Consider the following 10,852-nt stretch of genomic DNA (forward strand, 5'->3'; position numbering starts at 1 on the left):
TTTTTTTTTTTTTTTTTTTTTTGAGATGGAGTCTGGCTCTGTCGCCCAGGCTGGAGTGCAGTGGCCGGATCTCAGCTCACTGCGAGCTCCGCCTCCCAGGTTCATGCCATTCTCCTGCCTCAGCCTCCCGAGTAGCTGGGACTACAGGCGCCCGCCACCTCGGCCGGCTAGTTTTTTGTATTTTTTAGTAGAGACAAGGTTTCACCGTGTTAGCCAGGATGGTCTTGATCTCCTGACCTCGTGATCCACCTGTCTGGGCCTCCCAAAGTGCTGGGATTACAGGCTTGAGCCACCGCGCCCGGCCTAACAATTCTTAATTAATGAAAATATGCCTATTTGTAAGGGGCCCTGGACAATTACTCATCATGAGCCCTTCTTTTTTAAGTCTTTCACAGATCGTAGCAGTAAACAAAGCTTTAAGACAAATCAGATAAAGAAACATGCCCATTGGCTCTGAAAGCTTGGTTAAACCAATTCTGAAAACTAAATTGTAAATTCAGACCAGTTTGCCATCCAAAGATTTCTCTTTCTAGTTTCAATTTTCCTCTAAACCAGGAAGAAGTTTCAGGAGATTCACAGGTTATGTAAATGAGTAAAGCAAGATAATAGGGAGTGTTAGAAACTCTGGAAAACTGGATTGTATTGGCCCGTCAAAAAACAATTCAAAATAAAATGTTTTGTCCAAAATTCACCTGTGGGCCTGAGTCAGTGCTCAGGTAACCAGGCATCAGCCTTTATTTTTCAAAAAGTTAGTATAGCTAACTGAATAAAGTTTACATTAACTGGTATCCACAGCTGTTTTATGCAGCTCTTTGCTCAACTTCTCTTACTAAATTCCTAGATGTTTATTCAGAATTGACCTCTCTCCTGCTTCATCATCTCGCAATCGTACTAACAGCATACATAGCCAGCTGCTGTCAGCAGAAAGATACTATTAAGGGATATGGCTAGCTGCTCTTAGGAACTCTTTAAAGCTACAGAGGAACTGCAGTCATGCAACATTCATCCAACAGGTATTTACAGAGCACCTGCTCTGAGCATTACGAAAATATCACAGAGGCATCTAGGGCAGGTTTTTCCATTTGTCCACCCCTATTTTACCAAAAGGATTTGGACTTAGCAGATCAAGGCATCAGTTTCCTTTCTCAGTCCTTTGGATAAACTGGTGCCTTTCATTTACCAGGAGAAAAACATTTTTTCCTTGCTATTTATAACTAAAATCACACAAATCTGCTTCTCGTCTTGTGTTTCTGAAATTGCTATAAAGGTATTCTGAACACTATGCAAGTCAGTTCAGCCGATACATATGGAGTGCAGGTACTCTACTCAACCATATGTGGAGAGTCAAAAGGCCTTTGGCCCTTATGGAGTTTATGATCTAAAATGACCACTTACGGACGGGCATGGTGGCTCATGCCTATAATCCCAGGACTTTGGAAGGCTGAGGCAGGATGATTGCTTGAGTCCAGGAGTCTGTCACCAGCCCGGACAACATAGTGAGATTTCATTGCTACCCAGACATGGTGGCGCATGCCTGTAGTCAGGGGTCTGAGGCAGGAGGACTGCGTGAGCCCAGTAGTTCAAGGTTGCAGTGAGCTATGGTCAAACCACTACATTCCAGGATGCATGACAGAGTGAGACCATGTCTCTAAAAAATGTAAAAATGAAAATAATAAAATGACTGCCTACAACTCCGGTACACATTAAATGAATATACAAAATTATAATTACATAAAATACACAGAGCTTATTTTAGGATGGTAAAACTTATAAATTGGTTGCCAAAACAGAGTATGGCTGAGGCTTTAGTTCCACTTTTCTGTTTAATCTCAGAACTCAGGTTATTCCGCTCCTCATTTTAGTTAAGGAAACTGAAGCCTGAAGGATTAAATGCCTCACAAAGTCCATAGAGGCCAAGAGACAATAACTCGGGCTTCTTGGTGGGTGACAAGCCACACTCTGCCACCACACTTAGATGGCATCTCCCTTTCTGCACTGAATAGCAACCACCCAATGCTGGACCACGGAGAAAGTATCTTAGGAACATTTTAAATGAGAATTTCATGTTAAATGTGAGGTGATGATGAAGAGTAGTATTGTTATTGTTCAACTTAATAAACCGGAATAAACATTCTGTGCCAAGAAAAAAGTTCAAAAAGATGGTTAGAATGAAGTTTATTCCCTCCTGGGGCTCACAGATGCTTCAGGAAGATAGACATGTGAAAAGCAATTCCTGCCAATGCAATCAGTGCTGTAAATGAGGTATTTGTAGGAGAGGACACAGAGGGATCTTCTGTTTCTGCCTGGGGATATCAGGGAAGACCTGAGCAGGAGTCACCAGATAGACAAAGCGTGGAAGAGCATCTGTGCATTGGGAACAGCATGTACAAAGTACACTGGGAACAGCATGTACAAAGGAGATAAGAAGGAGTGTGGCTTCTTTAAAGAATTATAAGTAGTCCATACCATATGCAGAATATTTGCGTCAGGGTAGAAGATGTGACAGATCTTAAAGGGCCTTCCATACTGTGCCAAGAAGTTTGGATGATTTCTGCAGACAGCTGAGAATCACGAAAAGGGGGACTCTTTAAGGGGAGAAGCATGAGCAGTTTGGCATTTTTAAATGAATGCTCTGGCTGCCACGTGTGGGATGAATTAGAGGAAGGCAAGACAGAGGCAAGGGAATTTTAGAAAATGAGTGAAACAGGACAAGCTAGAAATGATAAGGCGGTGCAGTGGGCAGAGAGCGAGCCGGGATAACACGGGCAGCTTGGTGTCCTACTGCTTCAGAATGCTGGTGAGAGGAAGGAGTTCAAGGTGACGCTTCAATTTCTGACTTGGGGAATCAGTTGCATGTTGGTTCTTAACCTAAATACAGAGCAGTCTGGGGAGAAAAAACTGTGTTGTGATTTAAGACGGGAGGGGCCATTTCAATGATGGGAACAGCACATTCAAGAGCTGGAAATATATGCTTGAGAATTTTCACCTTGTGGGTGGTATTTGAATCCCCGAGTGTAGAGAAGCTTGTCTGGAAAAGCATAGAATAGGAAGAGAAAGATAACAAGGACAACACCAGAATGGCCAATATTTAAGAGTAACAAGAAAAGAAGCTGGCAAAGGGAAATAAGAAAGTGGTATGAAAACAGGAGGAAACCCACGAGAGAGTGTGGTCATGGAAGTACACGGAAGCAAGTGTCAAGTGTCCCTGCGAAGTCAAGGAGGACATGGAAAGGACACAATGAATGTGGAGATAAGAAAATGCATTTATTTGTTCAAGTCAGTGAATATGCATGAAGCACCCATTAGGTGCATCTCCTATTCAAGGCACTGGGAATAAAGCAGTGAACAAAATAAGAAATAAAAATCCTGGCCAGGCATGGTGGCTCATGCCGGTAATCCCAGCACTTTGGGAGGCCGAGGTGGGCAGATCACGAGTTCAAGAGATTGAGACCATGCTGGCTAACACGGTGAAAACACGTCTCTACTAAAAATACAAAAAATTAGCTGGGCATGGTGGTGGCGCCTATAGTCCCAGCTACACAGGAGGCTGAGGCAGGAGAATGGCATGAACCTGGGAGGCGGAGCTTGCAGTGAGCCGAGATCAGGCCACTGCACTCCAGCCTGGGCGACAGAGTGAGACTCTGTGTCAAAAAAAAAAAAAAAAAAAAAGGAAAATCCCTGCCCTCTAGGATTACATTCTAGCAGGGAACACAGATAATAAGCATATAAATATGTGAAGATTTAATGTATTGAATAAGTGCTCTGAAAAAATAAATCAGGTAAGGAGGATATGGAATTGGGGTTGGGAGAGGTATGAATCCAATGTTTTAGAGCGATGAAAAGTTTCAGTGAGCAAGTGCAAGGCTTTGAAATTAAACTGATTTTTCTGGAATGTGTTTCAATCTAGGGAAACCAAAAGCTAGACTGCAATTAATTGAAGAGTGAATGGAAAAGAAGAAGAAAATTGCTAATAAAAGGGGAGCAATGGAGTAAGTAACTTCTCCAAGAAGCTTGATGCTAAAGGGAAAGCATGAGTTCCTAAGCACAGGTAGAGGAGGTAAAGAAAAAGTAGTAAAAAACGGCTTAGAAACAGATAGGTGTGTAGGTTGGAGGATAGAAAGCCAGGCTGTCAAGTTGCACAGTCTCTCAGGGGCCATCTTTCACCCTGGTCTGTGAGAATGTTGCTCCCTAGAGTTGTGAAACAGATGTTACCAACTCACCCCCTACACTAACTCCATCTTTGCTATAAATTGGAAAGAAAGAACATCTACTCTCAATAGAGCAAGTACAGGCATATCATGGTGGTTTTGACTGGTTGGGATACAGACAATAAACAAATACGTATGTAGAATTTATCAAAAGAGCTAATGTCACAGTGGAAAGGGAAGTTGAATCTAGGAACAAACAAAATATTGGCGCCATAGCATTGGAAGCTCAGAGGATGCTGGACCACTCATGGGGCCCTTTACTTACACGGTCTCATTTAGTGTTATCAAGAGTCCTGCAAGAGGATATTACTTTTTTGTAAATGAGAAAACTGAAGTCCACAGTGGTGAAGTAACACGCACAAACTCATGCAGCTGGGAAGTGATAGAGCCAAGATTCCAAAGACAATGAACTTTCCCCTGTAGCATGCGGCTTGACATACAAAAAAGAATAGGATATATGATCCCTGCTCTCAGAGCTCACACACTATTGGGGGAAAAGACATATAAATAACTGTAAAACAATGAGATGAATGGGAAACTGGTTTATGAGCCAAGTACTATGGGAATATAGGCTTGTAAATCCATTCTCTCAGGCAGCTGTATATTTACCGTAGACAGGGAAGGAGAATAAGAACAACAAAGGTAAGACAGTAATACATTTCCATGATGATACAATGAATATCCTTCATTGCCATCTTATTTTTAAATAGGTATTCATAATTTACTGTTTAGAACAAACAATTTCTTAAGTTCATGAAGTTATTATGACCCTTATTTGCAGATTTTTTTAAGTAGAAAGAGAGTTTAAGATTCATGCATTTAAAGTAAAGTGCTTCAAGATTCCAGTATTGTTATATTTTGTGTAAGGAATGGGGGGAAATAAGAATATAAATATAAACATATAAATATATAGCTTAATTTTGCATAAATATATACTGGAAGGTCAAATAAACAACCTCTGGGGTAGGAGTTTGGGGAATGGGGTAAAAGAGATAGGAATGGAAGCAAAACTTTTCTGAATATATCTTTTTATAGACATTTTCTTTTTTTTTTTGGAGACGTAGTCTCACTCTGTCGCCCAGGCTGGAGTGCAGTGGCCAGATCTCAGCTCACTGCAAGCTCCGCCTCCCAAGTTTACGCCATTCTCCTGCCTCAGCCTCCCGAGTAGCTGGGACTACAGGTGCCCGCCACCTCGCCCGGCTATTTTTTTGTATTTTTTTTTTTAGTAGAGATGGGGTTTCACCGTGTTAGCCAGGATGGTCTCGATCTCCTGACCTTGTGATCCGCCCTTCTCGGCCTCCCAAAGTGCTGGGATTACAGGCTTGAGCCACCGTGCCCGGCCGACATTTTCTTTTTAATCCATGTAACTATTTTACATATTTAAAGAAAAACCAATGCCGGGCATGGTGGCTCACGCCTGTAATCCCAGCACTTTGGGAGGCTGAAGCAGGTGGATCACAAGGTCAGGAGTTCGAGATCAACCTGGCCAACACAGTGAAACCCCATCTCTACTAAAAATACAAAAAATTAGCTGGGCATGGTGGCACATGCCTGTAATCCCAGCTACTCGGGAGACTGAGGCAGGAGAATCTCTTGAACCTAGGAGGCAGAGGTTGAAGTGAGCGAATATCATGCCATTGCACTCCAGCCCGGGTGACAGTGCGAGACTCCATGTCAAAAGAAAGGAAAAGAAAAGAAAAACCAAGCAAACACTAAAATTAAAAACAGACTGAAATGAATTACCCAAACTCTGTATTGAATTGGTAATATAGCCACACAGAGACAATAATTTTGAATGAATTTTGAATACTGTATAAGATATACATCTTACCACTGTATATTCTAAGGACAAAAAGAATTTCAAAGACATATAGAACTTCATACTGTATCTTATTTTTAGTAGTAAATATAGCACTTTGATTTTGTGACTATTTTGTGCATTTTTAGGAGAAAGCAAATATTTTGATATTATTAGAAACCAAGGTGATCAGTGTGAGAAAAAGTGTTCAAATATCAAATTATAGAAGCTAATATATAAAGTTAAAATCTGACTTGATCTGTGCATGAAAAAACACAATCAACAGAGTTAAAAGGCAATGCACAGAATGAGAAAAAATATCTGTAAATCAAACATCTGACAAGGGGTTAATATACAAACATACAATGAACTCCTACAGCTCAATTAAAAACAACTCAATTTTTTTTTAATGAGCAAAAGATCTGAAAAGACATTGCCCCAAAGAAGATATACACATGCCCACAAGCACTTCACTAATGATTAGGGAAATACAAACCAAAAACACAATGAGGCTGGGCGCGGTGGCTCACACCTGTAATCCCAGCACTTTAGAAGGTTGAGGCGGGTGTATCACCTGAGGTCGGAGTTCAAGACCAGCCTAGTCAACATGGTGAAATCCTGTCTCTACTAAAAATACAAGTTAGGCTGGGTGCGGTGGCTCACGCCTGTAATCCCAGCATTTTGAGAGGCCGAGGAGGGTGGATCACGTCAGGAGATCAAGTCCATCCTGGCTAACATGGTGAAACCCCGTCTCTATTAAAAATACAAAAAAGTAGCCGGGCGTGGTAGCACATGCCTGTAGTCCCAGCTACTCGGGAGGTTGAATCAGGAGAATCACTTGAACCCAGGAGGTGGAGGTTGCAGTGGGCCAAGATCACGCCACTGCACTCCAGCCTGGGCGACAGAGTACACCGTCTTGTACACTGTTGGTGGGAATGTACCATGGTGTCGTGCTATGAAAAACAGCATGGTGGTGCCTCAAAAAAACTAAGAATAGAAATAACCATATGATCCAGCAATTCCACTTCTGGGCATATAGCCAAAAGAATTGATAGCAGGATCTCAAAGAAATATTTGTACAGCCATGTTCATAACAGGATTATTCACAATAGCCAAGAGATGGAAGCATTACCAATGTTTAATGATGAATGAATGGATAAGAAAAATGTGGCATGTTTGCAACATACAATATGTATGTTGTAAATACACAATGGAACATTATTCATCCTTACAAAGGACATGCTGACACATGGTACAACATGAATGAACCTTGAGGACATCATACTAAGTGAAAGAAACCAGTCACAAAAAGACAAATACTGTGTGATTTCTCTCATGTGAGGTTCCCTAAAGTGCTCAAATTCCTAGAAACAGAAAGCCAGAATAGTGGTTGCCAGGAGCTGGAGGGAGAGGGACATGGGGAGGTGTTGGTTAATGGGTATAGAGTTTCAGTTTTGCAAGATGAAAACGTTTCAGAGATTGGTTCCACAACAATGTGAATATACTTAACACTACTGAACTCTACAATTAACAATGGTAAATTTTATATGCTCTTTACAATAAAAAGATTTTAAATTACTTTGCTGCAGAGGGAGATGTCTTCACCTTCTAAGGCTGTTTTATCTAAACATCCTTGAAAAGATAGTCCAGAAAAAAATAAAGGGCAATCTACATTCTACAGGACAACCAGCCTTATCAATTTAAAAAGTCAATGTCATTTTTAACAAAAGGGTATGTGGGGGTTAATGTAGAATGAAAGAAGCCATAATCAAGTACAATGCATGAATCTTGATTGGATTCTGAATCAGAAAAAGAAGGGCTATAAAAAACATTTTGTGGGCACTTGGGGAAATCTGAAAATAGACTGGATATTAGTTTTTTTTAGGGAGTTGCTTTCTTAGGTATAATAATTATATTTTGGGTTTTGTAGGGAAGCACAAGCTTATTTTTAGAAGTTACACTCTGAAGTGTCATGGGTATCTGAAAGAAATCTTCAAATTGTTCAACAACACATGTACAGTAAATTGAACTACATTAAATTGTTTCTATTCAATTTTTATTATAATTTCTTTTTTGTTGTTTCTTTTTGTTTTTGAGACGGAGTCTCACTCTGTCGCCCAGGCCGGAGTGCAGTGGNAGGGAGATGTCTTCACCTTCTAAGGCTGTTTTATCTAAACATCCTTGAAAAGATAGTCCAGAAAAAAATAAAGGGCAATCTACATTCTACAGGACAACCAGCCTTATCAATTTAAAAAGTCAATGTCATTTTTAACAAAAGGGTATGTGGGGGTTAATGTAGAATGAAAGAAGCCATAATCAAGTACAATGCATGAATCTTGATTGGATTCTGAATCAGAAAAAGAAGGGCTATAAAAAACATTTTGTGGGCACTTGGGGAAATCTGAAAATAGACTGGATATTAGTTTTTTTTAGGGAGTTGCTTTCTTAGGTATAATAATTATATTTTGGGTTTTGTAGGGAAGCACAAGCTTATTTTTAGAAGTTACACTCTGAAGTGTCATGGGTATCTGAAAGAAATCTTCAAATTGTTCAACAACACATGTACAGTAAATTGAACTACATTAAATTGTTTCTATTCAATTTGTTTTTGAGACGGAGTCTCACTCTGTCGCCCAGGCCGGAGTGCAGTGGTGCGATCGCAGTTCACTGCACATTCCGCCTCCCGGGTTCACGCCATTCTCCTGCCTCAGCCTCCCGAGTAGCTGGGACTTCAGGCGCCCGCCAACATGCCTGGCTAATTTTTTGTATTTTTTTTTTTTAGTAGAGATGGGATTTCATGTTGGCCCTGCTGCTCTTGAACTCCTGACCTCAGGTGATCCACCCACCTTGGCCTCCAACCTGCTGGGATTATAGGCATCAACCACCGTGCCCAGGCTATATAACCATCTAATTTAATATTGACCAAATGAGATTTCCTTTTGTACCCCAAGCTGATGAACAGGAATGGAGCAATTTTGTTTTCAAATGTTCTATAATGAGCATATATTACTTTATTATTAAGGAAAAATTATTTTTAAAGTGGTTCTATGGTATAAAACTCACAAAAAGTAAAATTTTAATTACTTGTAATTATATCATTGTGAGCTAAATAGTGAACTTTTAAGTTCATACATTTGAACTTTTATCAATTAATTTATAGTAATAAAAAGACACACGATGTGTTTCGGCAGCAGTTGAGGGAAAAACTGGCAACAGCAGTAGCAGCAGGATGGGGGGGCACCACGTCCACCCACCCACACTGGCAGCAGAGGTGGCATCCTGAGAAGAGGCAGGCAGGGAGAGACTGCCGCAGTTGGAATGACCAGAGAACCATCAGCAGGGCAGGGCAGCTGTGGGCATGAACCATCTAGATCTCCAAGGAAGGGAAAAAATGGCGTGGGGGAGGTTGGAGATACAGTAACACCAGGAGCAAATCCTCCTCCCGTGGCTAACCCTTTTCTTAACATCTCAGACTTACTTTTTTTTTCTTTCAGAGACAGGGTTTTGCTATGTTGCCAGGCTGGAGCATAGGAGCTATTCACAGGCATGATCACAGTGTACACTAGCCTTGAACTCTTGGGCTCAAGTGACTCTCCTGCCTCACCCTACTGAGTAGTTGGAGCTATAGGTATGTGCCACCATGCCTGGCTAGATTTTTTGTTTTTCCCACTGGAATAAAACCTTCAGGATTAGTTTCAGATAAATTTATGAGTGGTAAACTGAATCCTTTCTTGCTTGTTTAAAAATGTTTTAGGCCAGACGTTCTTCGCCGAGAGTCTTCGGGGTTTCCTGCTTCAACAGTGCTCGGACGGCACCCAGCCCTCGTCCCCCATCCCGGCCGGCCGCCCATAGCCAGGCCTCCGTCACCTCTACACCGCGCCCTCGGACCGCCCCAAGGCCCCCGCCGCCGCTCCTGCGCCGTGCAGCCACCGCCGCCGCCTGGCCTGGCCTTAGCCTGCGCCATGACGACCGCGTCCACCTCGCAGGTGCGCCGGAACTAACACCAGGACTCAGAGGCCGCCATCAACCGCCAGATCAGCCTGGAGCTCTGCGCCTCCAACGTTTACCTGTCCATGTCTTGCTACTTCGACCGCGATGATGTGGCCCTGAAGAATTTTGCCAAATACTTTCTTCACCAATCTCATGAGGAGAGGGAACATGCCGAGAAAATGATGAAGCTGTAGAACAACTAGGTGGCCGAATCTTCCTTCAGGATATCAAGAAACCAGACTATGAGGACTGGGGTGGGAGAGCGGCCTGAATGCGATGGAGTGTGCATTGCATTTGGAAAAAAATGTGAATCAGTCACTACTGGAACTGCACAAACTGGCCACTGATAAAAATGACCCTCATTTGTGTGACTTCATTGAGACACATTACCTGAATGAGCAGGTGAAAGCCATCAAAGAATTAGGTGACCACGTGACCAACTTGCGCAAGATAGGAGCACCCGAATCAGGCTTGGCAGAGTATCTCTTTGACAAGCACACCCTGGGAGACAGTGATAATGAAAGCTAAGCCTCAGGCTAATTTCCCCATAGCCATGGGGTGACTTCCCTGGTCACTAAGGCAGTGCATACATGTTGGGGTATCCTTTACCTTTTCTATAAGTTGTACCAAAACGTCCACTTATGTTCTTTGATTTGTACCATTCCTTCAAATAATTTGGTATCCCCCCCCCAAAAAAAATTTTTTTAGGCCGGGCGCGATGGCTCAGGTCTGTAGTCCCAGCACTTTGGGAGGCCAAGGTGGGCGGATCACCTAAGGTCAGGAGTTCAAAACCAGCCTGGCCAACATGGCGAAATCCCACCTCTACTAAAAATACAAAAATTAGCTGGGCATGGTG

The 10,852-nt window shown here is 42.1% G+C and overlaps 1 pseudogene; it reads left to right on the forward strand.

Annotated features, from left to right (window-relative positions):
- The first annotated feature begins 2,719 nt into the window (after positions 1–2,719).
- On the forward strand, positions 2,720–10,573 carry LOC112610709 (annotated as a pseudogene).
- Positions 10,574–10,852: the final 279 nt, after the last annotated feature.

This window comes from Theropithecus gelada, chromosome 17, assembly GCF_003255815.1.
Source record: "Theropithecus gelada isolate Dixy chromosome 17, Tgel_1.0, whole genome shotgun sequence".
Classification (NCBI taxonomy): domain Eukaryota; kingdom Metazoa; phylum Chordata; class Mammalia; order Primates; family Cercopithecidae; genus Theropithecus; species Theropithecus gelada.